Raw genomic sequence first — 18,134 nt, 5'->3', positions numbered from 1 at the left:
TAATTTCCTCAGATAATAAAAACCTGAGGCTCGCAAAGGTGAAAGAAACCAGCAGTCAATCAAGTAAATCACCACCACCACCGCCGCCGCAGTGATAGTACATTCTAAATTAAATTTTAATTCCCACCTGATGGTTCACCGGGAGTTACTTTTATACGAACCATTCATCTGACCCACCTTTGTATTTCAGACGATTTGTTGGGGTCCCATTAGTTATTAACACCCATCCAAGTTCCAGAACGGCTTTTTTCTGTGTTTGTGATCAGAATCAAAAGGAGAAGCAAAGAAGGCAAAGTCTGTAGGTATTGGCTGGACAGATACATTAAGGTTACACTGACAATCTTACTGTGGAAAGCAATGAACAGCAAAATTGCCAAGAAATGTCCCAAATTCAAACACAAAGTATAAACCAGGCAGGTTTGGGATCGTTTGTTTTTTTTTTTTATTTTGGGGTTAGAAAGTGGTTATAGTGCTTCCTGGGATCATGGCCAGAGATGAGCTTTGTCACTTCTGGTGGTCAATAGCCTTAGAATCAAAATTATCTGGGAGTTTGTCACAAATCATGTGACGTTATTCTTCAAAGAAGCTCAGACATGAGTTAGAAAAGATGATCAGGGCTGAGGCATGTGGGCAGAGCTGTCTGGAGGAAGGTAAGAGGGGGCATTTCAAATCAGTACTTTCAGCCCCTCATCACCTGGATTAATTAAATAAATAAATAAAAGTAAACCAAGTCTTTAAAGCCAGATTTTTTAAGAGGGATATTCACGGACTTTCCATTTTTACATGCTCAACACAGCATCTGCAGTCACTTTTGTTTGCAATTCTGACAGATCTGTCAAAGTAACACACATAATTAAAGGATGTTTTGGCAAAATTTACCACAAAAAAGCTGAAGAGGAAAAAAAAAAAAATTCAATAGAAGATTCACCCAAAATTGCTGACATTCCTTTCTACTTCTCAGCAAATCTGAATATGAATATTCACAAATGTCTATGAAAACTTGATTCTTTATCCTAAGAAGACGCTTTGCTAGGCAGCTTCCCGACACCCTTTAGTCTATTAAGACCAAGAAGCTGGCTGTCCTCACTAGACAGGGGACAATGGCCTTACAGGTGGTGTTAACAGACAGCTCTCAATACCGGAGGAGTGAGACCTCTCCAGCAAAAGAGGTGTTAGGTTTTATCGGCAGGACCCATGAGACAGGCATGTCAACAAGATGTATTGCAGCTCCAGCATCTCAAGCACCAAGAAACGTACCAGCACATTTCTGTGGTGGGAGGCCCTTTGCCTCCTGTGGGAAGAGACAAATACAGTTTTCTTGATCTGCTTTGTAATTATTTTGAGTGGCAAAATATTGTGGTTATCAATATGAATGCAGTAGAATCTTTAAGGAAGGGATTTGCTCTGACACATTGCAATGTGGGCTTTTTAAAGAAAATACTATTCTAAAACAGTCAGATTGTTTGTGTTTGAAGAGCAACAGTGTGGCAGCTGGAACGTCTATTTTCAGTGGTTCAAGAACAAACATCATGCACCAGTTGTCTCTCATATCAAGATCAGTGCAAGGCAATAGAGATCTTTCCAAACCCTGATCCAAAGCAACAAAGCAGGTGTCATTGCCTGCAGTGATAGGCAGTGTCAAACCAAAAGCAAAAAGGAAAAAAAAAAAAAAAAAAAAAAAAAACTACAACAAAGGTGTAGGAAATTCTGCTTTTGCAAACTAGGAAAACAAAGCAGACATCATGTTCAGGTCTTTATCCTTCCCGAATTCTGTCATGCTACAGAGCTGACCACAGACAGGAAAGTCTCCCAAAGTCAACGTCACCATTACATCCCATATATACTGTTGGGACCTTCTGAAGGAGGAGGAAGATCTCAAGCAGATACCTCTGTAGGACCCAACTCCTCGTTGGATCCACCAACTCCTTGGGACCTTGTTCAAGTGAAGCCAAAGGAAGAGCTGTCAAACTGCAAGGGCAGCATTTCAAATCCACTCGGTCCCCATTACTCGGACCAAAACCTGCTCAAGATAATCCCTGGTCTTGAAGGGGAGAATATTTGCAGTGAAGAACAGTTTCCACAGACCAGTTTCCAGCCTATGACATGCCAATTTCCCAGGCAAAGTGTGCTTTTCATTATCGCTCTAATGATACACGTATACTTGGATGACCATATCCAACAAAAAGACTCCAAGAAGGGAAGGGTAATGGGTTCACTGAGCAAGCACTGTACCAGGAATAACAAACATAATCATATGAAAATAATTAGTGCTCTTTCTCAGGGGAGGAGATCTCTCTCCCTTTCTCCAAGCTTTTCTGTATATTCCTCCCTTTCAGTTAGCCTGGGCAATCTTTTAATTCATAAAATATATTCTGTAGGTGGGATTTGCCAGCATCTTGGCTGCTTACAGCAATTAGGATTGCCTCTGTAGTGATATCATGTCTATTTAAAAATGTTTATCACTCACTACTTTAACCAAATTTCAAAGCATATCTGTGTTGCCCAGCAACAAAAAAAAGGCTGGCTGCTGTTTCCTGAACAGAAAATTAGGAGTGTAATCACCTAATGTCATCCTGTTTGCTGATAATTAAGCAAATTATGTTCAAGGAAATGCCTTATATTAAGGTCACAGCAGTGATTTTTCCTTCCACCTGCAGGATCAGATCTTAGCTCCTCCTCTGTGGTTTGCTGAGCAATCTGAAAAGCTTAATGTTTGATGAAAAGCATTACTTCTAGGTCCTAGTCACTCAGGACAGCCTCAGAGCTGTAATTCTAACCAGGTCATGAGAGAGAGAGGGAGGAATCACACTCAGACCTCTTGAAATTCATCCCAACGCCCCAACCACAACATGAGCCTATCAGAACAGTTTGCAATTATTTTCTCTGGGTCTTCATTGTACTCTCTGCTTCCCAAGGTCCTGCATATGCTCACAGCTCAATGACACACCAGTAATGGTCCTTGAGGTCTGCCCTTCCCAATGGGCCTCCTGGCCTTAATTCAAGTGGATTGACTCCTCCGTGTCACTGGATGCAATGTGCTCCAGTAACAGTCATAGACTGTCTTGGGTGGCACTGATGATGCTAATGAAGCCATTGTGCAAAGGATGGTGAGAACTGGGTCCTCCAGTGCTCTTCGCAATTCCCGGGAAAGGAAGCCACAGACATCCTGAACAGTTTAGAGTCTTCATAAAATGAGAGCAATTAATTTTAATCCCCACTAGATGGTGCAGGAAGTCAATAAATGTCAATCGTCTTCTAACACTGGACTTGTCTTTCAAGCGCTTCCATATTCCACTGCAAATACCTCATCAGATTTCTTTCATGAAGCTCTAAGCAGGGCTTGAACTGGAATCTGAACAGCACCTGAACTCCCTGCCGTGCACCAGAAAGAGTTTTTAAACACCTTGTGGGCATAGTTCTGTGTTTGTACAGCACGCTATTATTTTGAAGAATAATAAAAACAATACTAATACCCATACAATACTAATAATACCCATATAGGAATTCCTCATAAGACTTAACAGAAGTCTAGTTCTGCTGACATTGAGAACTTCTCTATGAGGTTTAATAGCCAATTGCTTCCTTTTTCTATAATAAGATGGTTTAATGTATCAAAAGACAAGATCTGTTGTCTTATAATTAGATTGTAAATGATTTGAAAGTACAGACTGTACAGCTTCTAGTACAAATGCTCTAATTCATGGTTAAAGATATCCAAGATGCTGGAATAGTATAAAAATATACATAAAGATAATGAAATCCTGATGGATTTTATAATTATTTCTGTCTTGCAAGATTATAATAGCTTCATACCCCCTTTTCAGTTTTCTGAATCTCAGGCCATAAACCAGAGGGGTCTTGCAGGATCAATATGCAAGTTATTTAGAAGAGTGTTTGATGCACATATGACTTTCTGTAACACTGACACATGGCAGCATGTAGATCTAAAACCAACAACAAAACATGCACACGCTTGGGTAAGGATGAAAGAGAGAATGAGCATGGCAGATGTTAGCTGGATCACATAATGCTTAGCTGGAAGGCACTCAGATACTCTCTGGTGATGAAGGTGGAATAACATCCTGTATAGATGAGAATGCAATTTACCCAAGGAACTTGCAAGCAAATAAAAAAAATACAGTACCATACTCATGAAATGAGCCCTCTCTCTTCAGCCCTAAATTTTGCCATGAGGTAGTGCTCCCAAATATCTAAAATTATATGGGTCAGATGAGTTCCCAGCTCTCCAAACACAAATCAAATCTGAAGAGATAATGAGCCAAACAGAGACATTAATTATTTTTTATGTTGTCATTTATTTTGAGACATTTAATTAATGTCATAAAAATATATAATATACATTTTCAGTAAAGAATTCAAAGTACCACAATCAAAGATCACATGACCTTAGTTTCATTATGAAAAGTACCTGGATTCAATAAAAAGAGGACATGGCTTTATCCTAGACATAAATTTGGTTCAGGCAGCAATATTGAAAAAGGTTAAATGGTAAAGAAAACTAATCTCTTAAGGCAATATGAATCATAGGAAAAGAGGTTGTGGTAAAGCGATAATAAAAATCACAGCTGTAATTTTCTTCTCACAGAACCAATGCCTACTAGTTAATGTACAGCACTGCCAGTGCTTCCACATCACAGCGATGGACTCGTAGATGTAACTGAACTGGGACTGAATCTGCCGCGTTTGAAGATCACTCGTGGGAAGGGAAGATAGGAGTAGATGCAATCTGCACCACATTAAGCATAGCACATCTCCTTAACATGGAGGCTTGCAACCTTCAAAGTGTCAACAGGGTAAAATACCATGAGTACGTTGTCTTTTGGTGTCAAAGGGTGCAGCAGCATCGTGGATCTGTGCCAGTTTACCCCAATGGACAACACAGTGCCATGTATTTCCAATTACCGTAGTTGCTTGCTTATATATTTGAAGCCAGTTTAGATTAATCAAAGACAGTTTAAAACTTGCCATTCACTCATCACTGTTTATTCTCTTTGCTGTTGGCCTGAAAATGAGATGACATCAAAGTAAATTGCTTTTATTGCCATTTGTACAACAGCTTTAGATTCTGATGTGTTCAAAATTTGGAGTCAAAGTGCAAAGATCCACCTCTTGGACAGCACGTGTGACCATTCACTGGGATTCTGGAGCATTAATTCAGAGACGTGTAGAGGAAACCTTCATGTTCTGCTTTTCTTTTCAGTTGTTTCCATTAATTATTGTAAACCATGGCATGTTTTAGGTTTCAGTTTTTTAGAAGTCTCTTTGGGCAGTCAAATTTGATCTGAAGAAATATACCATGAAATAACACTTCTGCTAATGCTCAAATGCCATTCAGAGACAGCTAACTGCTGGATATGAGTGCTCAACATGGTGGTACAGGCTTGCCACAAAAAGGCCTTTAATTGTTTGAAGTTGAAGAAATGCTAGGTCTCTGCTACAACTTACTATTTCTACAGAACGTGATAAAAGCCTCTAGGAAGGAATGAGCCAAAAAAAAAAAAAAAACCAAACCCAAACAAAACAACAAACAACAAACAAAATCCCAATTTCCTTGTTCTCCAGGTTTATTTTGTTTTACTTTAGTCGTCCTGAGTCTAAATTGGAAAAACACAATTATGTGTGGCAAGGCTGTCAACCCACAGTGAAAAAGAAGGCTGTGTCTTGAAATCATTGCTTCCCAAAGGGTGGAACTGCAACATGTCTTCACAGATTCACAAAGGAGATAATTCTCTTATTAGGAAAATGCAGTTTGGTTTCCCTCCTGGCATCAGAGAAAGACTTCCTTTTGACTATCATTATGAATGACAACGCTGCTGAGAGGTTTACGAAGAGAAGACTTGGATTAAATCTGCTTCTTTAACAAATCAGTTTATCCCTGTGTCTTCCTGATACCTATATGAAAATCTTTGCTGCACATGCATTATCCTGCTACCAGCTGCCTAAAACCATAATGAGTGTCTCTGGGATGCCAAAGGCACTAGCTCCGTTTCATATCTGAAGCTCTTTGATGAAAACATTAGATGCATAGGCTGGAATTGAGTTGGTTCATGTGGAAAGACTGATACTTCACAGAAATAAAAATCCCACCTCTGTTATTCACTAGCTGGATGTGTACAGCATCAGCTTGTATGCCTAATAATTTTCATATATTGGCATCAACCAGACTATGAAGTAGATGAAACTCAGAACCTCCTGCAGCGAGGCCTCTCTGGATTTGGTGCTCATGAAGAAAAAAGAAGGAGCTGTGCAGGACTCAGCCACATTAAACTCTTGAGTAAACCAGGGACCTCCTGTCATGCTGGCTGTTGATGGGACATGACCTTCTGTCATGCCACTCTCCCCCTCCTGCACCCTTAAACTTGCAGTAAAATACTGGACTAATTCATAATTTCTCTAATCCTCTTGTTATTTATTGCCAGACCCTGCAGAAACTGTTCCAGCATCCCTTCATTCCCATTTCCCTGGCAGCTCTGCAACTATATTCAGGATTTATTTCTTCTTGAAAGTACCGACCAATTCCTAGACACAATCACACTACATCACCTCCCTGTGCAGAAGTTGTCTTCACATTCTGCTACATCTCCTGCAAATTTCTGGATTATTTTAATACTGCATTTTTGTTTAATTATATTAACTCTGCTTTTAGAGCTGTTAGCTTGCCTGATAACCAAAATATGGTCATTGGGGTTGTACATTTAAGTGTTTTAATACAGTACCATGTCTCCTATATGCCTTCTGGAGAAATAGATAGAGCCCATCTGATGCTCTCTGGGTAACGGGAGTCCAGAAGCCAGGGAGAATGTGGTACTCGAGTGTGTTTTATACAGTCCAGAGACACTGACAAATAACAGTATAAAGCAAAATAATAAATACTTCATGCAAAACACAGCAAATACTGCCTACGGAGAAAATACACATCTTTGGGATGTATATATGACAGAGGTCTTTATTTGATAAAATCAGCAAACTCTCTTCCAATGAATCCTCTTGCAGCCTCAATAGCTTAAACCTGCTCAGTCCAGCTGCAATATTATATCCGTTTGCTTCTCACACTATAATCCCCTCTTCTAAACAGTCCATGGCAATTCTTACACATTGTGAACTGATCACAGCGTCCTCATTTTAACTTCAGCAGTTAACCCAGTCAAATAGCAAAACTGGGGGGCTCCCCTTGCCTTTTGAACAACTGCTTTTCGTGGCCGTTGAGCTATTGCCCAGGTTTAAAGAAAGGAGCATTGCAAAGCAGAGCTGAATTTGTATTGCATCAACTACAGCACAGCCATCTGCAAAGGAACAGCACACACGCACGCCGCAGTGACAGTAACAAACACTGCTCTTTGCAGCAGGAGGTGAACATTTCCCAACCACACGTTGGGGACAATAACCTAAAAAAAGCAATAGCCCTTGGTGAAGAGCTACCACAGGTCTCCTGCACACTTAAAGCTACATGGTACAGGAGTAGGGGCTCCTGCACAGAAATAGGGGTCCTTTAACAAAAAAACACAAGTTTCCTGGAAACCAAAGGTGGTGATCTTCTATAATCCTCTCCCACGGCCAGTTCCCCATCTTACATTCCTCCCTCCTCATTCCCTTCGACCGGCAGAAGTCGTCAAAGACATGATAATAATAAAACACCCACTGTCTGCTTTGTCTTTGGATTGAGGTGATTGCATGGATCTCTGCAGAAAACAAAAACTCACTGCTGATGAAGTAATTTTAAAACCATCTGTTGTAATTTACTGACTAATGAAGTGAAGGCTTGCTCTCCCCAGCTTCACTGCAATTCATTGTTTTTTCGGCACATTTATAAAATGCCACTGGCCTCTCATAGGAGTCTCTGGGTGCAATGGCACACAGACAGGTTGTGGTGTTTCAGCCCTACAAGGTGACTGTCCAAACATTCCTCACCCCTGGCAAATATAAAATCCACAAACTTAGTTTGACCCACACTGAAAACATTACAATAGAGCCAGTTTTGCAATACTCTAATAGTAAATTCTCTCCCAGTGGTTGGTATACTGGCAGTAAAGGACAAGATCACACAGAATACACAGCAAACCTGAGTAAAACTGGAGTTCATGGCAGAACTGATTGATGGAGGCTCAGATGCAATTCAAAATGTAAAATCATGTGTCAACTCACCATCCCCTCTTTTATCTTATATAGCAAATCACCATCCTTGACTTTGAATTCATTCCCTCTTCTCTTTTTTTAATGCCTGTTCATTTCTTTTGATGTCTGAAATAAAAATCAGTGTGCTGGAAATACTGCAGTTAATATGTGGGAATCCAAGCATCGCATTACTGGTGGGATCCTATCTGACTTCAGGTGGAACCCATTGACCCCATACCCCATACTACTTTATTTAGAAGCTGAATAAAATAATATGAGAAAGGGGTTTATTTAATTAGAAGAGAACAAAAACAAACAAACAAACAAAACTAAATAGCCTGATCTTGGCAGAATTTCCCAAATTCCCACTTATAGTTTAGGGAGGTTTATAACTTGCCAGTAGTTGCAGCCTTCATCCTTTGCACATTTCTCTTCCTTTGTGTCTGCAACTCCTTTCCACACTGGCAGGTATAATAATGTTGGGACTGTAAGAACCAAAGTACACAAGTATGCTGACATCAGGCATGAGGCATTGCAGCAGGAGACTGGAAAGGCATTTTATAGCCTATCATTTCAAGAGTGGAACGCCATATATTTTCTTTGCTTTTCGGAGCTTTCTTTAAGAAGTTTTCATTGAGCAAGCTGCTGATTCAGCATTGCCTCCTGGCGAGCTATGAGAAAGTGATGATGTGAAACTGAAACACTAGATTCAGGACTGCAACAGATCCTTAGATCAGCAAAGCCAATCTTCTGCTGTGGCAGAAAGCACATCATCCAGGCCTTTAGATTACTGGGGTGGCAAGCAAAATACTAATTTTTGCAGCCAGCAAGATGGCAGGAATAAACTTCAGCTCTCTGTCTGAGACCACCCAAGCAGGGATGGCCTGACTCCTGAAATGCTTCCCAGCATTATTTATGACAGCCTCCGCAGCCACAGCAGCTCTCCTTCTCCAGCATCAGTTGCCAACTTTCCTTTTTTTGGTGCTTAGTATGGAGAAAATTCTCCTTTTTGCCAGGTGAAATGTATTTACCGAACTGAGGGTATTTGGTAGTAAATTCTTGCTAGGGCTTTGTTTAATGTTACTTGGGCCTAGTGCAGTTTGTCCATCTGCTCCCTTGCTGCTGTGTCCCTTTTGGGTGCTGAGATGCTTGTTTTATAGCTCCTGTTACTTCCTTCTCTCTTCTAAGGCATTCTGTTGAGCAGGTGCCTGACTGATTTGAGTATACAAGCGTGTTTTCAGATGCAAAGACCTGAAAGACATTTCAATTCCTCCAAACACCTGGGCATTTTCCAGCAGTTTTTCTCCAGCCTGTGTCACCTGCTTTGAACATGATTTTTGTGGTGCTTTGCATCTCTTCTTTGAGTCCTTTGTCACAGGTTTACTAACACCAGTTCAGGAACAGACCTGGTTTAGATTAAAGCAGTAGTTTTTCTGTAGCCTCTGCAACTGAAATTTCAGCCTGGATGTTTCCTCAGTGCTCTGTCTGTAATTCTCATTGTCTCTGCAGCAATCGGGTTGTGTCATCATGTGCTTTTAATGGCTGCCAATTCCCTTTCTTCTCCTGCATAGCTCAGAGAAAGTCAGGGTAACCTGGCAGGCCCTGATCTGCCCGTCTGGTTGGCATTCCCTTTCCTCTTTGCATGCTCCTGCCTGTTTCTGTGGCCAGTATGACTTTAGTTTTTATAGACTGCATCTTTGAGAGGTTCTGCAAGCCATTCCTGTCAGGAAGGTGCAAAATTTCACCCTTCAAATCACCACAGCATAATATGACATTTTATTTTTATTTTCCCTGAAAACTGTGACATAAGGACTTCCCTGGATGCCAGTACCACTTACATCTCTATTAGCCAAAGCAAATCCCATCATTGTTTTTCTTTGCAGTCTTACGCACTTCTTACACTGATTCATTAATAACAGCAGAAACTGCCTCCAGAACAGAACAGCTTATCATAACAGCATTTATAAATCAGGTCTTGTCTTTAACCTTAAGCCAGAACTCATAGTCTAAGATAGAGTGGTGCCAGACCACACAGTTCATCTCTTAGATGGAAGTATAAGCCCTGGAGTCTGGCTGCATTCCCAGGCAGATGCCAACCATGGCCATATCCTGCTCAGAAGGGTCGGCCAGCTCTAGTTGCTCTTGCTTTGGCTGCTGTTCAGCACTAGATTCATAATAAAGCTTAGTGACAGATGCAATAAACCCTTCTCTCATCTACCTCCCATTGCTACCAATGCAGTGTTATGATTTTTGTCAGATATTTCTTGACTCTCTCATCTCTTTCAGTGCTTAATGCAGCTTCTAGTGAAGCACTGCCATCAAATCCTACCCTAATCCTATCCTAATCCTATTTTTTGCCATCAAGGCAAAAAATAAAAAAGCTTAAGTTGGGAATTCAGTTCATCTGAATGCTCCTTCTCCCTTCATGTGTGTTCAGGTATATATAAAATTGAAAGCTGACTTTTTTAAAAAATAATTTACACATAGTGACAATTACTTAGCACTTCACATTACTGCAAAGTCAGTGCGAGCAAGTTAATAAACTGTACATGCCATCTTTGCACTAGTGATGTAGCCTACATATAAATGGTCTGACAGCTGATGGAAGATTTAACGACCCGACACTCTTCCAGAACTGTCAGTAAGAGAGATTTCCAGTATCACAGTTCCAGCTAAGCCTTAATCAGAGTTTAAAGCTCTGCTGTTTAAATGCAATTTAAACTCCACCTGCTGGCTGAGCTCTTTAACGGCATCACGTCTTCACATAGAGATGGTAAAGGTGCTTAAGGATGCTCCCCTTTCAGTCGTAAAGGGCTTAACAAAGATCTCATGATACATCCCATTAAGAAAAATACTAGGCAAGACTTTCTAAAGTGATTAATGAGTTCTAAATCTCTGTTTAATAGAAACATGTCTAAAAGATCTGATTTGCAAAATCGCTAATCACATTTGAAAATGTTGGCCGCAAGAGCCCAGAAATACACTGAAATGCAAATGGGTCTAAGAAGCAACAAATGCCCTCTCAATTAAAACAAAAAAAGGAATATATTTCACGAAGACATTTTAAACCATGATAGTGGTTTAAGTAGCCAGATATTGTTTTGTTTGCCAAATCCAGTTTCCACAGATAAATTTCAAATAATTGTATAATAATGGACTTAACTAATTGTACATACACATGCAGAACACGACACATGTGCACAATAACAAGGGTATTTGGATTGGTGCAGAAAGTTGACATTTAATTCTGCTGGGATTCCTGTGTGCTTATATTTTTATAAAACCATATACTGAAAGAAAATTAAGATTTTTGTCTTCTCTTCCTTATTGTAGTACCTAAAAAGCAACTTCAGTGGAAAAACAATCTATAGAGCAGTTTAAGAATATGAGGTGTATTCAGGAGAAATGCTGTGCAATAGTAAATGCTTCCACGTGTGGCAAAGGTAATTTAGCATAAAACTACACATCTCTTATTTTCTCAAAACTGGCCAGACCTTAGAAAAATGTTATGATATTAATGAGACATAAACCTCTGAGAATCCAGTGCAGAGCATATAGGGAAATCAAAAATTAATTTAAGAGGCATATTCCCAAGCTGTGGGGGTTTTTCACAATAATCAGTACACTCAGGAAGTCACCAAACACTATTTTCTTCTCAAAATAAGGCACAGAGATTTAGATTTTCATTTTGTTTCCTATTCATATTTCGTATTCATTTATTATCCAATAAACAGTTTATGTGACTGTATTTCTATTGTATGAATTGTTTGGAAAGTATTCACCACAACTATCACCCAGAGAATGCTTTACCTTCCCCTGTTCAATTTATGGGACAGGTCAACTGACACTTGAGACTAATTCTGCTTTTCTGGTTGATCCACAAGCTTCAGAATGTCCCTCTAAGCACTTCCAAACACATATCCTGGCATATTTCTCACTGATATTCACCCCAGTGCTTTCAATAAGCCATTTTTACAGACAAAAATGTCATCAGATGAATTTGCAAGAAGCAAGTAGAAGGGAATAACATATCTCAAAATGAATTGTAGGGCTTGATGTAAAGAAGGCAACAAGGAATATTTGTCCACCAAAAAGAAAAAAGTAGATATATGTTGCAGGCACTTGCTTATTCTTATTCTGCCTAGTGGCATAATCTGAAGATGACAGAAAAGAAGCCTGTCTCACATCTCTAGACTTTTGTTTGGGTTCAGCACAGTGACATTTCCTCCCTCTGTAATGGGTAAAATAATGAGGTTCCTTCTTCTTCCAGGGACTATGCAGAAGGGTCGGACTGTCAAAGCACAGAAGGGTAGACTTGTCTGCCCTGTGATATACAGTTCGTTGCATGCTGGTTACCCACCAAAAGCAGCACGTCAGCACAATGATATTGAAAAGTCTTGTTGGATTAAAAAAAAAAAAAAAAAAGAAAGCAAACCCCAGCAATAATCGAGTTTCTCATTAACATGTGTAAACCTTTTAAAAGCACAAGTTCTCAGTAGTTGTCAAGAAACCAAGACTTCAGTTAGAAATAATCAGTTATGGTTCATACTCCCAGCATCTGTTCGCTGTCACAGGGCCTATCTGGAATTAGCAGGAGCAGCTGACGAGGCTCGGCCCACCGGACAGGTAGTCAGCACTGCAGGAGAGCCTGGGCTGCGATGCAGGGGACTCCCATAGAGGGAGATGTTGCTTTGTTTCTTCCTTATTTCAAAGTTTTTATCTGTTCATGCCATGGGAAAAACTTCATGTGCTCCAGTCATTGCTTATACACTTCCCAAGACCTAGACTTTTAAGATGAGCAAAGCATGCACTAAAACTTGTTGCTCATGTCTATTACTGAATTACTTTTTTCCATTGTCCTGACATACAGCTTTTCTTCAGACTTCCACCCCACAAAGAGCTAACGACAGACTGTTACAGACTAACAGGAGTGACTTGACTACTGGTGAGACAGCATTACTAAATTTGCGGTTCATGACTGGTTTTTTAACCTCTCCATGTAACATTTCCCAGAGAGGGATGGAGGCAGAGACTGTTCTTACGAAGCAATTGGGCAGCTGCTGCATTCCCAGCGCCCTTCGGGTCCTTCAGCAGAGCCCAGGGTGACCATGTCACCTGGCACTACTTTTGACACAAACGTGTAAGCACGGTTCATATTTCTGTGTCCATCACAAACAAACCTCCAGCACCATTATTTCTCCATTCTGTACCCCTCTCTCCACACAGAGAACATACTTCAAAATAAACAGAAGAAATAATGGTCTCTCTGATATGAATAAATTTATGAAGTTCAGTTTAAACCTAGGACATTAGCCTCTAGTAAGCTGTTGTTTGCTATGACTGCTGGTGACCTTCGTATCTGCAAGAGAAGTTTTGTTTAATTTAAAGAGTAGGGTTTGTCTCATGAGATGGATACAAATGCCCCCGATTTCATTGCTGCCTTGCATTATGGTGGACTCTAATTCTCTTGACTCCTTCATGAACTATATTCTATATAATGTCTGTTGTCCAGCACAGGAGCTTTTTTAATTAATATTCCTCAGAGAGGTGATCTGATTTTGCTTTTGCAGGCAAAGAAATGAGTCTGCTTTAAAAATAACTTCTTATTTGAGATGATGTATCATAGCGCTCTCATGCAGAACAGCAGTTAGTAAAAGTATTCCATAGCAACAACCACATCTTAATAGAATATCATCTCTTGGACATCTCCCTCTGCCTTTCTGCAATTACCAACTATGTCTCCTACCATCTGCAATTATATAAAATCCCTCTGGCAACTATATCTCTTGCTTACATGGAAAATTAATGTTGGGGAAGCAATGGGATTTAATAACTAAAAATAAGAAAAATGAGTTATTACTACATGACTCTCTGCCAAGCTTTTCACCAGCTACCAGGAACCATTGAGCAGATCATCATGGGATGTAATTTTGAATCCTGACTTAATAATATAAACCATAGCTCTTAGATTTAATACTTTCTTTGCACAATAACACAGAACTTTCCCCAGCCACTTGACATTAAAAATGCAGTCATGCAAGAGGCAGTTTTGAATACCAGAAGAGAATGAACTGCTTTGCTTAATGCACAACCTGGAATCAGGTTATGCTCAGAGCTGACTACACGAGAGGCAGGGAAGGGTGCCTGTTCTCTGGGTGCTCCAGGGTGCTTCAGTCTTATTTTAGAGCATGCTTCTTCCAGATTGCTGGGAAACAAGCATTTACGTTTCCTGATGTCACTGTGTCATACTGCTGTTGGGCGACTAATTTTGTAACTCCAAACAGCATTCAGGTTTTATTTGGAAGAAAGAGGTTTTGAAATGCACTATATTGCAGGCTAATATTATCCCTAATCTACAGATTATTTACAATTTTACAGACTTTGGCATTTTTTTGAGTCACAGCATCCATTAGCTGAACAAACGACTTCACAACCTGGGTTAAGAAGTGCAATTGCCATAGTGGCTCTCATTTGCCAGATTTAAAATGGAAAAAGCTTGCCTACATTTCTTTAAAAAAAGTGACAATTTATTCAAAATATTTTCAAAGCAATTGAGCATTTTTTTAATAGGGGGCACAAGCACTGATAAAAATGTCCATAGTTGATTTTTTCTAGAAGAAGCAATTACTAAAATGGCATACATATTTGAAAAAGTTGGTTGGCAAAAATTTCCCTTTTGGACAAAAAATAAGAGGTAGCCTGCCTACAAAAATGTGGAACAAAATAAGTAAATTATCTGTACTAACTTATCTCTGTCTACCAGCCTGGGAAATGAATCCCAGACATCCACTTCTTGTGCCCTGGAAATATTAATCTCACTGTAACATAGCACCAGTTGGCACTTCTGCTACAGAACACCGCGCCTGACAATTAATATAGAGTTGGCAGTGCCTTGAGAACACCGAGGCAGGAACAAATAATTGTTTTCCATGTTCAAAAGAGGGGGAATATCCTCACAGTTGTCATGAGTTAGATGTCAAAGCAAAGAGTGACTATCTGAAAATGGAATTAATTCTATTCACCTGTGATAGATAAAGGCTGAGTGTAAAAGAGCAGCTCACTTAAAGTCAGCTGTCGGGTTTTGAAGTGTGATGGAGGTCAAACTGCAGTTCGCTGTTTGTCTAGATAATGAAGATAAAAAGGGATTATTAAGATCAATGACTTCGAACCTGCACAAAATGGGTATCAAAACACACCATGGTTCCAGCATCAGTTTGTGGTCAATCTCATTTGCAGAAGCTCCCAATCTTGATGAGCTAATTTGGAATAATGGGGAAGCTGCATACTTTTATGGTGGCTGGAATCCAGAGTAAAGTTAAGACCTGTCCCACACTGTACTGTGTAATTTCTCAATACAGTAACAGCCCCGGTGGAATACAGCAATCTGTAGGAAGGCCAGTGTCAGCCCTCTGAAAATCACAGTTAATACTCTGCTGGTACAGACACTAGGTCTGCAGGTTTCATTAAAAGCATGATGAACACTGGCTGGATTTGGTACGAGGTCACTGTGCCCATGTGATGGAGAATTCAAGAATGTCAACAGCATTATGCATGTTACAGGTACATCTATGTGAGTGTAACCTGACTGTAAGGAGTTAACTGAAGCATAGATTAGTCATAGAGTTTGCAAAAAGTGAAGGCTAAGCAGCTGAAGGAGGTTCAGACAGCCCCTTCAGAGAAGCAGGTTGTGCCTGAGGAATCTGTACTTTCTTTTGACCATGTGAAGGTGGAAGGAAAAGAGCAGGGATCTGCTGGCTGGGCACACTAAATCCTGAAGAGATATTTCAGCAAACTGAAGTAACCTAGGGCATGCATTCTCAATATCCAATAAACACACAATGACAAATAAACACCAATGACAAATGAGGTGACGCATTCAGAATTAAGATAGCTATCCCAAAGTGAACACGCTTATCGAAGTTTAAGAGGATTACCATCAGCCACAACCCTTCCCACGCTGCTCTGCCCCCTCCCAAGTAATATTTCCTTCTCTGCCGTCTATGCACATAAACAAGTTAGGTGTTTATATTCTCAATCACTCAGAACTATCTTCTGCAAATAGTCCCCTGAGGTTGCTAAAATTGATTACAGAGTCAGGGTGTCAAAATGAAGTAAGAATACAAGAATGTAAGAACATGAACTGTTTATATTAATCATAAAGACAGCAAAGCTCTGGAAAGGTGCTTTTTATCATTCTGTATATAAATAAATACATCACTGAACTGGCAAAGGGAATAAAATCTAAGCCAAGGTTTGTTTTAGTGAGGTAGTTTATGTAGTGTAGTTTCACAGACTTTTGTAAGCAATGCTCCCTTTTAGACATTTGTGACACACTGTGTGCTTTCAAAATGGGTGCTCTCTGCAGATCCAGTATGATATATCTGTGCTTTGGTGCGTGCTGAGCTAGCCAATGTTAACATTCAAATGACCAACTGCAGTTTCCATGCTAGCATCCTATTCCATGGACAAATTGTTCAGGCCCTCTGCAAACTCAGGCAGCTCTCACTCCAGAAATTCTCACCACTCGTGTTTCAAAGGCTTTCTTCAAAAGCACAAAATCCAGAGAATCCTCTTGAAAAGCAGATAAAATGAACAATGATAGTAGAAGAGCATAGAAAGTGACCTACACTGGTTTCTCAGATAACTCCTTCTATCTGTCTTTGTAGGCCAGCTCCCTTCACCTTGTATGCTTGTACCAACCCCATTAGACGATGTTGTGGGTTTTTAAAATTCCACATAGGCCTTTGCAGCTCATCGTGTCAACAGCAATATTTGGGGGTTGTTGTTGGTTTGCTGTTTTGTTTTTTTTTTTTAAATAAAACTTGTGTGGGTGACAGCAAAACGGAGTGGGAAGAGCCAAGCAGGACCAGTTCTGTTTGGTGCTCTACACAGCACGTGGGAAGGGTTACTGTGTGGGTAGCACTGCTCGCAAGGAAAAAGGGAGCGGAGCTCCGCTGTGCTGTGAACGCAGAGGAGGAGGAAAAGGTGGGAGGGAGGTGGTGTGGGTGGATGGGAACACGGGGAAAGTAGAGTGTGTCCTCAGCTGTGTAAGAAGAGCCATGCCAGATGGCCTAATAAGTGCTGTATCCATATCCCTGGGTTAAGGGCGATCAGGGGCTATAGGGTACTTTACTTAGCAGGGAGTCTTTGTTAGGCAAAACTGTGTGTCTCAATAGCATTCAGGTTACAATTAGCACAGTCAGACCAAAGTTGCATTTGACCTTGTGCTGCACAGAACCCTAATGAGAGATGTCTTCGGAGATGCAGAGTTTAGCTGCATTAAAAAACAGAGCAAACCTGGCCATTTAAATGGATGAGGACACCGCAGTTATACTGCCTGAGCTTGGGCAGTGGAATTGCACACGACATGGCTTTTGTAGGCCACATGCACTGCACGCAGCCCCTGTGCATGCTACATCTTCTCGCCCCTTATTTCAGTCACACTTTTTGAAGGGATGTGTCTCAGAGCATCCCCATGTGTTTTATACAGGCTGTCCCCAGTTCCACGTTTTCCATTCTTCCTTTAAACCATTTTCTTCCTTTCTGCTTTCTATTTTGTATGACAAAGGTACTGTGAATACGTGCTGATACTGAGCAAAACAAGGAGAGCTGGAGCTCAGGATGGTTGATGAGAAAAGCAGGAGAGAAACTCCTTTCCTCTACTAGCTGTTGGTAGTTGCAGTGATATTAAGCCACTGTCACCTGTCACAGCTCTAGCCATGAAAGAAGAGCAAGGGACACTGGGGAAGAGGTGGTGGGCTGGCATCCCACTTTGGGTACTTAAGAATGGGGATGCTCCGTTCAGGTGGGAGCAGCAGAAGGGTCTGGGAGCATTACCAAACCAGGAGTCCTCCATGTGATTCAAAACCCCAGCTGCCTCTAGTTCCACCGTTGTAAATGCAGAGGCAATCTGTCATGACTTGTCTGTCCTGGAGCCAAGACCCGCTGTAGCAGCCACCCTGTTCCACTGGCAGCTGGTGGGCAAAGGCAAGTGGAAGAAG

The sequence above is a fragment of the Tyto alba genome, unplaced genomic scaffold (genome assembly GCF_018691265.1).
Source record: "Tyto alba isolate M040663 unplaced genomic scaffold, T.alba_DEE_v4.0 Super-Scaffold_17, whole genome shotgun sequence".
In the NCBI taxonomy this organism is placed as follows: Eukaryota; Metazoa; Chordata; class Aves; order Strigiformes; family Tytonidae; genus Tyto; species Tyto alba.
The sequence above is the reverse complement of the archived record's forward strand: the minus strand, read 5'-3'. Positions refer to the sequence as shown.